The sequence below is a fragment of the Colletes gigas genome, unplaced genomic scaffold (assembly GCF_013123115.1).
Source record: "Colletes gigas isolate AHSC1104 unplaced genomic scaffold, ASM1312311v1 Colletes_gigas_Sc00013, whole genome shotgun sequence".
In the NCBI taxonomy this organism is placed as follows: domain Eukaryota; kingdom Metazoa; phylum Arthropoda; class Insecta; order Hymenoptera; family Colletidae; genus Colletes; species Colletes gigas.
Genome location: NW_025106642.1, coordinates 6,724,534 through 6,741,986, shown reverse-complemented (window position 1 = coordinate 6,741,986; position 17,453 = coordinate 6,724,534). Strand labels below are relative to the sequence as shown.

The window sequence follows — 17,453 nt, the reverse complement described above, 5'->3', positions numbered from 1 at the left end:
CCGGGAACGATACCCGGCCAGCAGATTATTGGAAAGAAATACTCCGGGTCGGGTCGTTAACGTTGCGCGGACCGGCTACCCCGAAGTGATGTCGAGTGGCCGCGGTAAATCACTTCGCGAAATTGCAGACATCGGTGAATTTAAAGGATAGAAACGAGGACGGGTCGTAAAGGTAGAGGCGGCTGGTTGGATACTGCCGTGGACAGCCGAGAATAAAGAATAAAAATGGAATAATGTACGCGCAATGATCGTTACCGAGCGACTGACGGTTCGTTGACGGCCACAATACGTAGGTTTATTACCGTCGAAACGGATTTCTCGCGACCAGACGCCTACAAGAGCGATTGCTACCGTGGAATTCGTGCACCCTCTGTGACGCGCGCTTGGACCTTCGATCTTTAATTTTTCAGGATTCGTTCGTTTTTTTTTTTTCCTGTTATTTTGACATTTCGTTACATATTGCGGTACCCTTAAAAAAATTCGAGGTGAACGAACGTACAGTCGGCGATAAGGTGCTCCCGATAGCAGGGAAAAGTAGAATAAATCGGATCGCTTTGGTATAACTGTTACGACAGATCGAAATAAATTCACCTCGTCGATAACCGTCGCGAGGGATCGAACGTCCTTCGTCTATAATGATTATCGGCGAGGGAAAAAGAATTTCGGACGCTTATGCCGGGTTATTTGTAACTTTTCAAAATAATTGTTGTCCCTGTTCGAGACGGGAAACGGAACGAAAGATACCGGAAAGGCTTTGCGCAACCCTTGACAGAGCCATCGGAACGTATCTAGGTATCGAACGGAAAAGCGCTCGAGGGTGAGGCAGCAGTGAAAGCAATATAATAGAGACGCCACGGTGAAACGAAGTGTCAGAAGAAGAGGAGGATGATTTCGGGACGGCCGTATCGTCTTCGATGTTTCGATATCTCGCCGGTGTTGCCGCGGTGAAGTTGAAAACCACACGGTTACGGTTAGGGGCGGAAGGAACTCCCACCGATCCCAATAAATAGGGATATCCTGGAGAATATCGAGATCTGTCCGGTCGGACCTATTCTTCACCGGATACAAGGTTGTATCTTTCGTCGACAACTCGCTCGACTCGTCGTCTTGTCCCCTCTTTGGAAACAATGTCACGTGATTGGCCGATCAGGCGGCACGCTCGTGAATAATCAAAGAGACGGTTGAATTTCTTACGAACGAACCGAGAGTTCGGACCGCCCCGACTATAATTTCGTTCGACGTAATTTGAAAGGACTCCTCCCGGGGGTGAGCTTCAGCCCGGGGTGGAGGAATTTATTTTGTTGAAACAACCCTGTCCGTTTCGCGGGATTTACGACAACTGCTTTGCAACGCGCTAGAAAAATGTCTGCGTGGGAAGTTTCTCTTCGATGACAAAAGCAACGGAAACGCGAAAGAATAATGCGTTTCGCGACTCTGTTCCGCCAAATGAAACGAGACGATGAATATTCCGATAATTAATTTTTTGGAAAGTTTATAGTCGCGAAAGAGTTGGTCTATAAACGTTTTTGAACTTCCCTGGCAATGTTGGGGCACGAGATAAAAACTGAAGAGCCTCGATAGTAAAACTGAAATCTTCGTTGGTCCTCCGAGGCAGAATCTACGTTCTCGTTACATTCTACATCTGGACCAATGAGGAAGATTTCATTTTTACAATCGAGACTCTTTTTATCCAGGGTTACATCATAGTTCATGACTATATATTACTCTCTGTATAAATTCTAAATCAGTATTTTTATCTTCTCTTTTACGATCTCATAGAAATTATTAAAGGTTTCGAGAGATCCAATATATCCTGAACGTGACTTGTTACCTTACGAATGCGTGTTGTGTGTTATAGACAATGCTATTCTTTGCTCAGTTTGAATTTCTTGCTGAATCGTAACTTGGACTTTTTATTAGAGTGATTTTGCAAGAGTAGAGACGGATACTTTATAATTCATCGGAGGGTAGGTGTTATGGGGGCGTGTCCGTGTATTGCAACGTCTCGACGCGGGCGGAACAGCTTTACTTTTCCTTTCCGAGATTTATTCTGAAATTTATGAGGAGTACAGCACACGTACAGCTGTTCGAGACGTATATAGTATCGACTCGAACAATGCAAAGATAATTAATTGTAATTACGGGTACCGTATGCCGGCAAATCATTTCCTATTCTGCGTGCAATTAATCTTCTTACAAAACAAAAGTTACCACCAAGGGTTCTCGTAAGTATAAAGAAGCCGTTAAACAAAGTAATGGACTCGAAATAATGCGATTTAGAAATTGAATATTCCCTCTATAGAATTTCCTTCGAAGTCACAAGAGTTATAAAACAAGGCGAAACTTAACAAATTCCAAATAGCTAATAAAACAACTGGCTCTGATGACACAAGATACCCTAAGAAAAGTTTCAGTATGGGTCTTTGCAAGCACAAAGACGGTATTATACAGTATTACTAATGGACCCGAACTAACGTGACTCAAGAGATTGAATATTCCTTTTTAAGAATTTGTTTTAACTCTACAGAAGTTTTGGAGCCGGGAATCAGGTTCAATAATGCAACAGCCACCGAAGCTCCCGGTTCTGACGACCTAAAAAGGATGTTTGGTCCGAGTCAGGATATTTATTTTCAGGAAAAAAGATTTCACCGCACAAACTGATCGAGTACTTTATATTCTCTTTGATTATAAATCAATTAATCGCAGGAATCGATTATCGAAAATACGACTGGGAATGTTCATATTTATTTAAATCCGGCGTATCGAGTGTCAAGGTACCACTCAAGTTTCCACTCGACGTGAGATATCTCAGACGTTCGAGGATCCACGCATTATAATATCAATGCATCGAGAGGTAGCTCAACGTTCGTAATCCAGGAGCAGACGAGAAGGTGTGAGTTATCCGGATAATGTGGTGGATCTGCTATCCGGGCGCTGCGGATATTAGAGGTATCCGTGTTATTGTTACAGTAGAAAGTCTAGGGAACGCTGTATGACGCTAACTACACCTCCCCGCACCATTCCTCCGATACAAAATACGTTTGTGTCCTGGCGTTCGAAGATATATTACAGTTAAAGCGTGAATTTCTGCGGATCCAACAACCACCAGGGAACGTACATATTTACTAGGAATTTTAGTGGAACTTGAATTGGGAGAAATTTTTATACAAAATAGAAAGCTTCGTTCGCGAAATAGGATTACGTGCAAGGCGAGTGTATTTCAATCGGTATCGTAAATATACAAACAAATTAAAAATTTGCGAAAAAGTCGAGATCGTCATAATTCGACGCGTGCTACATTTTATATCAATTTTACCAAAATCCCTCGCGGGTAAATTCGTTTATACAGATCGTACACTTTTAAATAGGAAAAAATCGGAAAATTTCCCGGGTTGTGTAAACAAATTTAAAACCAGAAATATGATGACTCAGACCCCTCCTCAATTTTAAATGGTTCACATCATATTTCAATTTCAGCAAAATCCCTTTCATTCAAATTCATTTCTACCGACCGTTTTCGCTTAAATATGCAAAAATCGTGAAATTTAATGTCCTCCGTTATTTAAATAAATATGCATTGTTTAAATTCTCCCCAATTTTACGTATTCTATATTACATTACAATTCCATCAATATCTCTTTCGAATAAAGCTCATACGTTTCCAGTATTGCTTAAATATACACGTATCGCCGAGTTCAACGTCCTGAATATTTAATTTCGTAGCTGGCACGTCTAAAATTATGATATTAACGATGACGTGTCGATATTGTCACGATTAATAGACACTTTCTATTCCAATGCGTCTGCTGGAAGATTTATTTCCAACGAAATTGGTGATATCGACCGCGAAAACTGATCGATCTGCAACGACCTAGATGCATACGGTTACGTTCGCGAAAAGCAGACTCTTGAAAAGCACCGAACAATGCGTACCAAGTATGCGTCGACAGACTCGGTGAATTTTCTCCCTGAATAATCAAAGGGAAGGTCGGATCGACAGACGAACGAACTCGGTTATCGCCGCAGTCTCGCGCAGAATATATCCCGAGAATATTCGAACGAAGGATTTCCGGAGCCAGAAAATTGCATGTTAGTTTGACTGGAAGTTCAGATTTCCCTCGCTCATGTATTATTCGCGTAATATCCACGCTAATACACCTAACGCATCAGACGCCAAACATAATTTCGCAGGTTGGGAAACGAACACGGTTCGCCCCCGTTCGCTTCAGATTGTTCCGCGAGAGATTGAAGCGTGCATGGCAACGGGGATTCATCAACCACGTCCAGTCGCGAGTCATTTAACGCGTCTGCCAGGCCCTGCATCGCGCTCCCTACAAATTGGATGACCTTTAATCACGCCTCGCTTAAATTGACCGCGCCAGGGTGATGAGAGCAAAGGATGTCAAAGAAACGGCACGAGCTCCGCGACGATCGAAACTGAAATCACAGGAGGAATGACTCGGAATTTCTCACGGAAGATTCCCCCTAAAAATTTCTGCGCATTTAATTAACCGAATTACTGGCCAGAGTTTCACCTTTTCGAATACTTTCTCGCGCCACGTTGCCGTGCACGGTGTTAGAAGTATGCCAGACACTATGCTATTATAAAGCAAGTTCGGCGGGAAAAGTTGGAGAACTTGTCCGACGGAAATTGCAGTCGACATATGGACAGAATCGCTTCCATCCTTTATTAACTTTCCCCGTTTGCGTAATATTTCACCTTCTGCAACGAGACACCAAATATTTCAAGGATCTATCATTAAGTTTAATTTTACTGGTTTCGATACCTTTCCTATTGAGTTGTCAGAAACATTTGCCAGGACGTCCGGTGGTCAGCAATTCCACCATTCACACAAACTCCTTTGCAATTCAGCTGCGTCCATCTGGAACATTTTCCAGATCTATAGCGCGTATGGTCCCTATAGGCTTAAATCTTGTTTGACAGAATCGACCAACCCCTGACCCCATCTACCTGGACCAACTATTATTTACCTTCCTCAACCCAAACAACACTGGACATATTCTTTGATCCGCACTGAACAGCCACGATCAATCGACACAAAGCTTTTCTTGCATTCAAGGCTTCAATTTTTCGGCGAAAAAACAAAATTTCAAATTGTTCCAAAAAAATATATTTCTAGCTCCGGGGGCTAATTACAATCATGTTTGGTCATTACATATACTCCCGAAATCCTACGCACTTTCGAGAAAAAAATTCGAAAGTGCAGAAATTTTTAGGTAAAAAAAAATTTCAAATCGTCCTGAAAAAATTATTTTTGATTGTAGGGATCAATTACAATCATTTTTGGTCATTAGACATACCCCCAAAATCCTACGCACTTTTGAGAAAAAAATTCATTACCGAAAATACAATGTCTGACCATACGTTGATATGTTTCACTGAAATTTCATGCGTATGTTTAAAACGTTATAACTCCTGAACGGATTGGACGATTTTAATTTTTCAAAGCGCAAACGACGCGTATTTTGATGGAGAATATGTAGGAATTTTAAAAATATTCGAAAAGTTGTTCCTTGGCCCCGTAAAGTGAGAAAAACCCCATAAAAGTGGTGGAAATTTAATAGTGAAGTAGAGCAAGGTACAAATCATTCTGGAAAAATTATTTTCGGTTGCGGGGTCATGACGATCATTCTTGGTGAACAGACATACCTTCGAAATTCTATGCATGTTCGAGAAAAAAATTCCTGTAGGTGTAGAAATTTTTCAGCGAAATTGATTTTCAAATCGTTTTATAGAAATTCTTTTTAGCTAGGATGGTTAATTACCTCGTCTATGGTATGACATACGAGAAAAGATAGCATTTAACATTGATACAGTGTAAAATCTAACCCTAAGAAACATCGCTCGAGTGTCCTTCGCGGAGTCAGAGTTTTTGAGAATGATTTCAAGTACAATATTTCACGTTAAGTATCGCGAATACCAGCGAAGCAGTGTTCGAAATGCGCCCAACGAATCAGAGGCTCCAACTTAATTACAGCGTTTCGGGCATAATTCAAAGCGGCCAGAAACGAGCTCGTTTAATGACGACTCCCGGTCTCGGGGGTGGGAGTCGAGAGAATTATAAAATATCTATCCAGGAGAAAATGATAAAAAGTTTAATACCCGGGGAGCATTAATGAGCGTCGTAGAGGGCAGGAGATAGTCTCTGAACGGGATGGAGCCACTGGAGAAAAGGGGGTCGACGGAAGACGAGAGGAAACTCGCTTTGACGTTTGACCGTGGCAGCTGGTAGGTATTTCGAGAATTTCCCAGACATTCGGCGATGCGGTTCCGTAATACAGCTTCGTGTGTAACTACAAGCGAGAAAGCCAGCCGGCAATCCAACCGGGCGAGGCAACTTCTGAAGTATTTCGTCCGGGGGTTGGTTAACTCTTGAGGCGCAGCCGCGCTACGATCGGACCGCACAGCACGTGGTAATTGCCACCTCGTGGTGGCCACCTTGCAAATATCGTCGCCGCTGGAATCGAGGATGGTCTACGTGCACCGTGCGCGAGATTAGAGGTTATCCTTAATGAAGGTCACTCGATATCCGTGGAACACGCCCCGGTCCTCCTCTTTAACGCTAATATCCGACCGAGTCGCTTTCGGAACGCTGCGTTTCAGCGAAAGGGGCACCGCAGCTACTCCGCCGAACGCCCCAAGACGATCCCTCCTAAGAATTAATTATTCTCCGCCGCCGCGACGGGGGTACAACCCGGGAGTACGAATAATTCGTTACTTTTAAACCGTAAATTGCGCGCAGCTGCGACTGACGCGTCGATTCCGGCAAATAGTTGAGGCGGAATCAAATTAGTGACGCTCGACGTGATATTTCGCACCGTTAACGAGCACTCTACTAATTTCAGACCTTAAAAATGATCATTTATGGTTCATCGAGGGTTGATTTATTACACGATTTGATCTATCGTGAGAGTTTTCAAGAGCCAGGTCGCTGTACGTGTTGTCATAATGCACGCTGGAAAGTCATTTTTCTCGAAACGACGTTCCTCGCCATGACCTACACAATATTTTTCTTGCACATATTATGTTCCGAGAAGAAAGGAACTTGCAAGGTACCGTGAAGAGCAAGGGGATGCTGCTCGTTGTTGCCCATGGATCGAGTAACAGCGACAATGTAAACACAGCCGGTTGCAGGGGCTCGATCTACGATGGCGTCTATGCACGCTCGACTTGGTAGTTGTGCACTGAAAAATGTGCAACTTCCTGCGCGAGATAAGATGGTGGACGTCTTTTTCACACCCCGCTAAACCTCAACCGAAGAAGCTTCGTCTTCTGGAAGCCTCACGGTAGCATCTTACACCCATATTAAATTATAATATTACAATTAAACTGATGGCACGTATACAACCGAGGATGGGTCTCGAATTGCGTTTGGGAATAAACGGGACGGTTTTTAGCGTCGAAGGTTGGTCGAGCGCAACGGGAAACTGGAAACGCGCCGAACACCGGAGCAAATGATGCACCGCATTATGCCCGAAACGAAAGCGTTGGTCGCTGAATAATGTTATCCGCGAGTGGAACGTAATTTGCCGACGTAGAAACTACCCGGTGGCCAGACTGTTAATTTTCTGAACGCGTTTTTCTTTTCACCCGCGCGTTACGTGCACGAATATTGCTCCCGCTCGGGCTGGCTATGAATTTCGCGCGGGTATAATCGTTCGTAATTGTCGAGATTGGAACAGGGTTTGGGTTAAACGATACGTTAAATCAAAAATGGAAATGATCAAATAAATATCAAGTTTCCACGTAAAAAAGTTAGAGTCCCCAATTTTGTTTGTCCAACGTAAAATTTATAAATTATTTCGGCCCGTATACGGCACGAAAATTGCCAAAACATTTTCCCATCCGGGCGCGAGTATGTTTACACAGGGATTACTGAAATTGCCCACGGCGACATTAGCGGAATGGAATAAACGTACACAGTGTTTCCTTTAAAAGCTAGACAATAAGCCAGCGCAAAGATCGGGGGATCCGGGGAAAATAGTGTGTGTAACGATAATTGTATGCAAATGATATGAAGCCGCAGGGCATAAGACATTTACGGAGCCCGCGAAATTGAAACCGCGCGAAGAGTCCTCGCGTATTCGTGTTTGGCCAAGGACCGGAAATTACGGAGCCACTGTTTTCCTAATTTCGGACACGAATGAGATTCTCGACGACGACCGATACAGACGGTTGTCCCCGCCATAAATAAAGTAAGCCCGGTGCAAACACACGCTCGAGTCAATTTAACGGAGTTAATACGGGTCGCGGACAATTTCGAAAGTTCCGCGACAATTCCTGCGAAGCGAATTACTCCGACGGTCTCGAAACATTATTAATTTACAAAATTACTTCGCGTCCCGCGGATGATTTCGCCGTTTTTTTCCAAGAAGAGATAACTAAGCAGAGTATTTATTAATCTCTGTAATTTTATTGGACAAAGTGTTCTCTGCTCAGCAAACAACTTCCAACGTTTAGATCATGGATACCGTTTTGAGAAAATTTATCCGTTTTAATTAAAATGCTCGACCATCAATTTTCAGTTGCGTTCGATACAGTCGTGAATAATAACAGTATTTTAACCTTACGAACAAAATTTTATACTAGAATGTAAATTACATCCACGTGTAGATCTTTGATACTGCAATAAATATATTAAACGTCACGTTTAATTTAATTATAAATTTCTTTGCTACGCAACGCTGTTATTAAACATATCGTCAAGCATGCAAATTAATTATATTACTGTAAATAATGGTATAATTATAATAATGCGAATGATGCAACAGTGTTAGCACATCTATTTTGCTCATACATTATGACGCGTGTCGGTTATTTACAGTTTAATTGCACGGTCGGAAAGTTAAAACGTGGCGTGAGCAATGTTTGATTAAGTAAAGCCGGATTTAATTACGATTCGATACAGCACCAGAACGAAAGAGGTTTTTTCGAAGAAACGTGTATTGTAATAAAAAGCAAAGTGAAAAGTTGATTTTCTATCGTCGTTATCAAAGTCGTTTTAAAAATTGCGATAGTGAAATTTTTCTTATTAATGCGTACACCATGTTATTTTCCATCAAAAATTATCATAATCTTGTTCGGGAAGCTTCATTGTATCTTCACTAACTAGTTTTCAAGATAACATCAGAAGAATGAAACTTTGGAGGGTAGTTTCACCCCTTAAGGGGTTCTTCTGCTCGAGAACATTGAAAAAAAGCGTTTCTTCCTCAACTTTTTACTTAAATGCTACTCATAATAGCTTTTTCAAACTTTGCATACTCGTTTGTAGACACTTCAACGATCCGTCTATACCGTTTCATAAAGAAATATTAATTCATCGGAGAAATACATTCGAGCAAATCGACGTAATAGGCTGGACCTCGTTGCGTTTCAGTTTGCTAAAAAGATGTGCAGTGGCTTGTTATCATACACGATACAGACTCTGACAATCGGTCTTTGTCATTCGGTCGTAATGGCCACGTACAGTAATCGAGAGTACAGGAACATGACCCTCCCGTTAGGTGCGTGTGGCCGCAACGCGACTATGGCTGCTAATTACTACAGCGACCGACCTCCAAATCATCGACATCCTAATAGAAGACTAACTCAAAGTACAAACTAAAGCTTAGACAAAACTACCAAAACATTGGATTCTTAAATGGTGTTAAATAGAATTTTGAAAATTAATATGAGAGACAATAAGACAATAAGGTGTCAATCGACGCGTTAAACTCGCTTGAACAAATCAGTGAGTCATAGTGCGGCCAGTAATTGGTGTACACACGTTACCAGAAGAACAACGAGAACTTACGTTCGTCGAACGTCGTCGGAAAAAGCGATCGTAAAGAAGAGAACCAGCGTCGGCGTGGGTCGTCAGGACGTTAACGAGGATAAATCTCTCGTGGGGCGCCCTTCGTTCCGTTCGCAGCTCAGAATGGAACGGTGGACTGCGCGGACCCTTGTTTCCGGGTGGCAAAAAAGCCAAGCATTCCGGGGCCGGTTTCCTACATTCCAGCACGCTTGCATTTCACGCTGTCCATGTAAATCTTCGCGGCGGAACGTTCTTATCTTCGCGCGGATATAAACCCGCCCTACGTTCTGGGCCCCCTCGCGCCACTAAGGTGACAAGACCAGTAAAAAGGGTCTCGCCTCGCCACGCCGGACAAAATGGTACCGCGCGTCGAATAATTAAATAAGAAAAAATATTCTACGCGTTACTAACGATACGGTTTCCGCTTGAACTCCATCTGTATCTTCTCACCATCCATTCCTCCCACTGTTTTAACTATAACCCTCCTGATTTACCTTCCTTGGATTCCCTTTCCTTTTTTAAACACGTTGTTTTATTCCCACCCGCTTCCCATAACTCTTCCCACGTCCATTCCCTCTTGCACTTAGCAGCATTACCAGGCTCGTCCTATTTTTAAGTCAAGCATATAAATTTAGGGCCAGGTTGTGAAACAGCTGTTGCCTCGACCATTCACCGTGGGCATAATAGCTGTGTATACAGGGTGTCCGATGAATAGGCCTCGCACACGAGCGTAGTCAACAAAATATATTATATTCGTGCAACTTCAATCATCAAGAGAGCTAGTTCGTTGCATGATGCAGACGAATGGAAGGGATAGTCGCCAAGCAACAAGTAAGGTTAGGAATCGCGGTGAATAGGCTGCATAGAACTACCACTCATTGGATTGGTTTCTTTGATTACGGCAGACATTTTCAGCCTCGAATTCCAGCAATAATTGGACCTTCTACTCTACGCTATAGATCTATTCCATCTCAAATGAAGCCTCGAACCGTAGCTTGAATGCTACGCATAGGTTCTGCCTTCGTCATTGGAAACCGATGATCCTTGCTTCTCAAATCAACGCGAACAATGTTAATCCCGATGTATTCTGTATTGTATCGACACGTTCGCTACTCTACGTTCTGATACATCGAACGCGTGTAAGGATTTTCACGATCCTGGGCCCGTCAACGAATAAAGAATAAAAACACGTTACTGGTTGTGCTGGACAAAGGTCGCGACGGGAAAGAAGGGTGTCCGGAACGTGACATTTATTCCAGTGTCGCGCGGCGAGTGGCTGCGTCCCGCAGGCAGCGAAGACGAGAAAAGTGAAACCGACAACGAGCGTCGACTACCTCGCCAACACGCACTCCAGGCGTCGACGAGGACGCCCGGAGGACAGACGTCTCGTGGTCCTCGAGTTACATGAAAATCCCATACCCATACCTAACGCGTGTCGGCCAAGACGTAACGCGAATGGATGAAGAATGATTCGCGATAAAGCTCGAGGAACACGACGCTGGAACAACGTTCATGCTCGACGGAAGGAACTATAACATTGTTTTGGACGCTAACATTCGCAAGCAGCGACGCTCTCAAGAGACAAAATAATTATCATTTCTGCATATAACTGGCCTCGTTTCGTTCGTATTTTTCTCTGTACTTAGCCAGCATTCTCTGTTGCTGCTGCAAAAAGATCGTCGACCATTAAGGGCTAATATCGGAAAAGAACCGCTGCCAGCTATTTTGCATTCGAAACCAGCGGACTGTCCCCTTAAAGGAGGAAGCACGCGACAGGCGAGCAGCCAAGAATTATTGCTACAAACGTGCAACCGTTATTTTAGCCGCGGAGTCGCGCAACTTGCACTTGTTGCCGTCAACGAGGACTTGCTTTATTAAACTCGTGGAAACTGTTTCATTTAAAATTACATCCGGATTAGTCGGAGCTAAGTGGCTGGCCGGGGGCAGCCGAATCGAAATACACGGACAGAGCAAACTCCCTCTCGCGTAAGTTCATCGTGTCCGTAGATCGGGTACATGTACACCTCGACGAACTTGAGCGCTTCTACTCGGTTACACGCTCAATTATCCCTGGCTGGTTGTCTGCGAGTTTCTGCCCGCTCGCGACTGTGTTTCTTGGAGAGGATCGTTTCGCAGCCGTGTCACGGACGCTCTGTACTCTTAATTGACCTTTGTGTAAACGTCGCTCACTTTCCAACGTTCGCCCGTCGATACGTACGGCGTCGTAATTCCGCCAAACCCTGCGCCACCCAATTTTTCTCACTCCGGAGCTTGACTTCGATAGCTCTGTTTATTACATCCCACGTAACAATATGAAAATGGAACTATTATTGCTATCTTTCGATCCTTCCAACGATGTAGTTGGAACTAATGGTCAGCCACGACTAATACGGACAAATTATTTCGCTGTTGGGACGGTCGAAACAGTGGACTCGAAAGCACTCCGAAGGAGAAATTCCCTTTAGCGAAGGAAATCGTGGCAATGCACAGGTTTACCTCCCTGACCGACGCGACGCGTTGAATGTCACGCGTCGTTCTATCAATCGTGCTTCGTCAGTTCGATTATCCTCCGTGTCAATCGACGCGATCTGGGAGCGTTTATGCGTCTGTCGGCCAGGATAGGTTTCTCCCTCTGATTGGCTGTAAATAATCGCTCTCCCGTCACGCCGGGTCTTCGGTCGTACATCACTCCACGGACGTTGAAGATATTACATTGATTCGCGGAGTGTCCGGCGCTCGATGCTTCAAAACTTTTCAAATAAATTATCTGCTTTCTGCCCGAGCGGAAACGTTGCTCGAACGGACGACATCGATTCGACAATATTTGGTACCGGCTCGGTCGAACGGATTTCGCGCGCCATTTTTGCTGATTAGCACGTCGAGAGGAATTTTTTTTTTGGTCATCGAATATTCAAATTAACGGTGTCGAACTCGTCCTGACCCGAGGGCCGATTTACAATTATATTTTAAATTTATTCCGCGACGATAAATGGTTCTTTGAACAAACTTTTATCGCGGATACGAGGACAGTGATAATTACTACGAAGATGGCGTGCACGTTGCAGAGATTGAGGCATTAGCACCGGCGATAGATCGCAAGTATAACTGTGTTGTCGGGACCAGTTCTAGGTGGACTGTTTATGACGCACAGTTTGCGTTTCCATAGCGGCGATCGTTATGCAAATGTATTGCTTCATCGTGCTGCATATCGAGGATGCGACAACTTCAAAGAGAAAAATTTGATATTCGGCATTCGAACGGTCTGCAAACGGCGCAAAATTACTCTCCCGACACGGCGGGGTTAATAAACATGTTTCTGGTAAATGCGGAATAAATGATCGGGGATAAATTATCTGCACCTACCCCATAATCCATACAAAATGGATAACTGTATTTGGCTAACCCTATTAAAGTACGGTTAATTTTACGGTTAAACATTGGACGCTTTCACGCTACATTTTTTAAACTAAAACACCTAAGATTCGCTTACTAACAAATGGCATTATTCAACAGGCAGATTTTATTTAATTATATGACAAAAAAGCTCAGAGATTGGATTGGAATAACGAGAAATATCTCAAAGTATTACGTAGCCTGAATGCTTCCGTAAACGGAATGACGAGAAAAATCAATTCTTATTTCCAATTAAAATAGTATCAAAGCGATATGTCTGAAAGTATTCCGACGTATTCGTCGCTATTAATTCCCGTATCAATTGTTCGTAATTTCGTGCAGAAAAGAGCTTGTTCCAGTTTCTATTATCCCGTACACGACAAACACCATCTATTATTACATCACATGTTTGCCGATAGGAAAAAGTACCTCGTTACGGAAGATTTGTCATCATTTTTCTGTCGTGTTCTCAAAGCACCGCGTTATGGAAGAATTAGCCGTACATATTAACCGTACTTGTACGCGAAGTTTGCCAACAATTTGTCGAGGGCACGGCGCGCACGCAAGTTTCTCAAACAAAGTTACAGAGAATCGTGATTAGCGAAGATGAACGACGCTATTTTGTTATGAGATTATAATCACCCCGAATGCCTACATTGTTCCTGTGATACGTCGTGTCGATAAAGCCATTAGGTTCGCGTGACGATCCTCTATGACACCTATTATTCATGTTGTTAGAGCGACACCGCTCTGTTCCGCGCTGAAAACTGTCCATTGGCGTCGCGTTGGCTCGTCGATATTCCATAAGCTGAATTACTTTCGACCGAATCGACGATATTTCGCGTGTCAGCGACGAGTTATTAGTACAAATTGAGCTAACGTGTTACGCAAAAGCGCGGGAAAAGGGCTTGCCACGTGTTACGGAGGCCTGCGTGACGCTCGTGTCCGATATCATTCAAGGTTAATTCTTGAAATTCTATTAGACACTAGCTATTAGCTGCGGTATCGCCTGCGTTCAGGTAGTTTCTGCAAACAGTTCTTTTTCCTCTTTTTTACTCGTTTACGTCTGTGTATCGAAAATGGAATGGCTCATTAAACAATCCTGGTCTATCGTCCGTGTCTGGGAAATGAAATGAAAAAAGTCGCGTTATCAGAGCGGAAAATTCAGTCTGACGTTATGCTGCGTGCATTATGGTGACGAGTATGTCTGACTCGCGCCGGGATGGGTTAATATCGTTAATTAAAACCACCGTCCCCAGCTGGTTACACATGTAATTCGCGTGTCAACGGTGATAACGAAAAGACGACAAAGGATGCGCTGGTATTAGAACAGAGAGAAATTTTAAATAATCGTAATCGCTGTGTCGAATATAGCATCGTTTAAGCTGTTAAAATCCGAACTTCTCAAAGCTACTCGTTGCGTAATTTTCTCATTTCATAAGCGTAAATGTATGCGTATTATCGCTACTGTGCACGTTCGTTGAAAATATAATCAATTCATATGAAAGTTGTACGTGACACTTTCTGATTGATTATATCTTTTTACTGCACACTGAAAACGTTTAACAATAATAGTAGGGCACGTGTCAACGTAAACCAGCTTGAAAATACAAGAATTCGAGGATCTGGAATGTTTGCAAGTTAGCACGAGTGATTTTTAAAACCGACCAGCAAGGAGCGCGGGCAGAAAGAGTCGAGAACGAACGGTGTAGGTTTTCCAAAAGGCAGAGAGAGGAAAAATAGAAACGAAGGTACGGGAAACCAACATCGTGCCATCGAAATCGATACCGGTTAAATAAATATTGTTCGAGAGCCTACCGAATTGATAGTGAGTCCCGTCGAGTGCACGAATCGAATATTTATTCCGCGAAACTGGAAAACGGGAGCTCCACCGAGGGATCTGCTTCTGATGTTACATCTTTTAATGATAAATCGTACCGTCGTTTTTCGAACAAAGATAGCGCGATAGAATAAAATAGTCGTGCAACGCGACACGCAACGTTTAGAATCCGAGTTGCGTAAAGGTATGCGACGATCGATCGATTACTCGAGCGAGTTCCAGTAAGTTTTGTAAAGCTAATTGCTCCGCCTAAACGTCTCGTTCTGAAATCGATATTCCTGACCGATAGTATCGATGAAACGATATTTCACGCGAGAGTCGAGCATAATCGAAAGGTGCACGTTCCAGAAGTCGACAGGTTTAAGCGCAAAGTTTCAGCTTTGGTTACCAACCTTACGACACGTCGCTCCGAAACGATCACGCGCCGATGGAACCTGAAACAGAAAATCGACGCTAATTGTTTATCCGTGTGCAGCCGTCAGGGCAAATCAAACGATTATTGCTAAAACGTGCGAACGAACGCGATAAAATACATTGGAAATTGTCCGATGTTAAATTTGTCACGAACGTGATGGACATCCATCGAGGTTAAAGAATTATTTGTTTAAAAACGGTTCGCCAAACGAAGAAATTAATTGTACCGATCGATAATTTCGCTAAAAAGTTTCCTCGTTTTATTCGACGCTCGATGCACATCGACTATCGGGGGGCGCGCTTCTTTCGCGTATTTTTCATTGCCTCCACCGTGAGAAGTAGAAGATACGATTCGTAGCTAACTCGACGCAGAGCCATCGAAAGTTCGATACTTTTTAATACCGACTCGGACCTTGCGCATCGGTTTTATCTCGAACGGAAACAGAGGTCCGAATATTCTCAGTGTTTCTACTGCCGTGCTTCTATGAATCTACGAGTGGCAAGTTTTTGCAGAGGAGAGCCCGAAGTAACTGCACACGATTACGGAATTAATGCTGTTTCTCCCGGTCGGTGTACCTTCGTTTTACTCGCGAAAAATAATAGAGTCTACGGAGCTAATTCGAGATTAGTTTGCACAGTGATCCATCGATTGCTACGGGGGTTCTTCCGAAACTACTCGTACGATTCTCAACGCGTAAATAGAAAGCAATTCCGTTAAGTAATATTATAAGACACGATTTATCGCCAACGATACGTTAGCAGGAAATATTTTACACCGTTCCACCGCTTCAAGCATCCTCCCCCCCCTCCATGCACAGAGCTCTTTTTCCAGAGACACTTCGCGCAAGGTGCATTACTCGAATGGTTTTTTTTTTACCGTACGTTGCTTCCGGTGAACAGTTTGAAAGGAAGAGAAAACGGAGAAAACTGCGCCGTAATGTAAACTCCTCTCCCACGGGGGCGACCTATCGTTTCGCGGTTCCGTTGGATCGCGATGAACGCTCGGCACACACCGAAAATGTTCGCCGCGAACCGACTGGAAGTATCTTCGTAAACCAGAACAATATTTTCCTCGCTATAAAACACAACAAAAGCCGCCGTCTCATCTCGTCTAGATTATTACGACGTGCGAGCATGCACTTGGCCGCGCTCGCGTCCCACTAAACGTGCCCCGAGCAGGATATGGATAAAACATTTTAGACGACGACGGGTACCAAAATGGCGCACGTCTTCGACAAGGTATTTTTACGCTGCGCCCGTAAACGCCGTTGGCGAAGTAGAGTGTTACGATTTACGTATTGTGCGACACGTTCGTAAAACGTCGCGCTGATCGACGATCATCAATTTTCCTGCACTTTTCTACGAGACTTCGCGCAAACGATCGATCTGCGACGGCCAATTTCAACCATTTCTCTGCCAGGTTTGTTCATCAGAGTTCTTAGATTTGTAATTTTACGCAAAATTCGTCGTCTATATGCAATTTCGTACGAACTTGGAGACTATCGAAACGTCCTCCAAATATCTTCGTACCAACCCTCGATCAACCCTTCACGCACTTCCTGTATGCAAATGCTTTTTGCCATCTCTCCGCTTCTATAATAAAATGTCAGCGGACCCTCAGTCAGCTCACCCCTTCCATCGATTCAATTTTCATCTTTTGTCAGACACGATCAATTTCCATGCGAGCGTAAAATCAAAATAGTGGGGGATCGGAATTAGAATTCGATCGAATTCACGAATGGAATACCGAACGAGATTTCTCGAAATAATAATAATGGCACACACAAAAGAATAGTGAACGTGTTAGTGATCCAAGGAGTTTCTAATGAAGATTGATAGTACCTCTAAGAACCACCGTATCGGGAATAGAAACGCAAGATGCCCCTGTTTCATTAATTCCGAGTAGAAACGAACGTGACGACGTCAAATTGGATTAACTCCCACTGTCTTCGGCATCGTCGAAGATGTCATACGTGAGTAAAGGTTTCAAT

General features: G+C 43.6%; 1 protein-coding gene across 1 annotated transcript in view; it reads right to left on the bottom strand.

Annotated features, from left to right (window-relative positions):
• Positions 1–17,453, bottom strand: part of LOC122399402 (leucine-rich repeat-containing protein 24) — a 245,515-nt gene that overhangs the window by 190,274 nt on the left and 37,788 nt on the right. Inside the window, exon 2 of the mRNA XM_043400066.1 lies at positions 15,441–15,482. The gene's annotated coding sequence lies outside the window, so the exon portion shown is untranslated. The remainder of the gene's footprint in view (positions 1–15,440; positions 15,483–17,453) is intronic.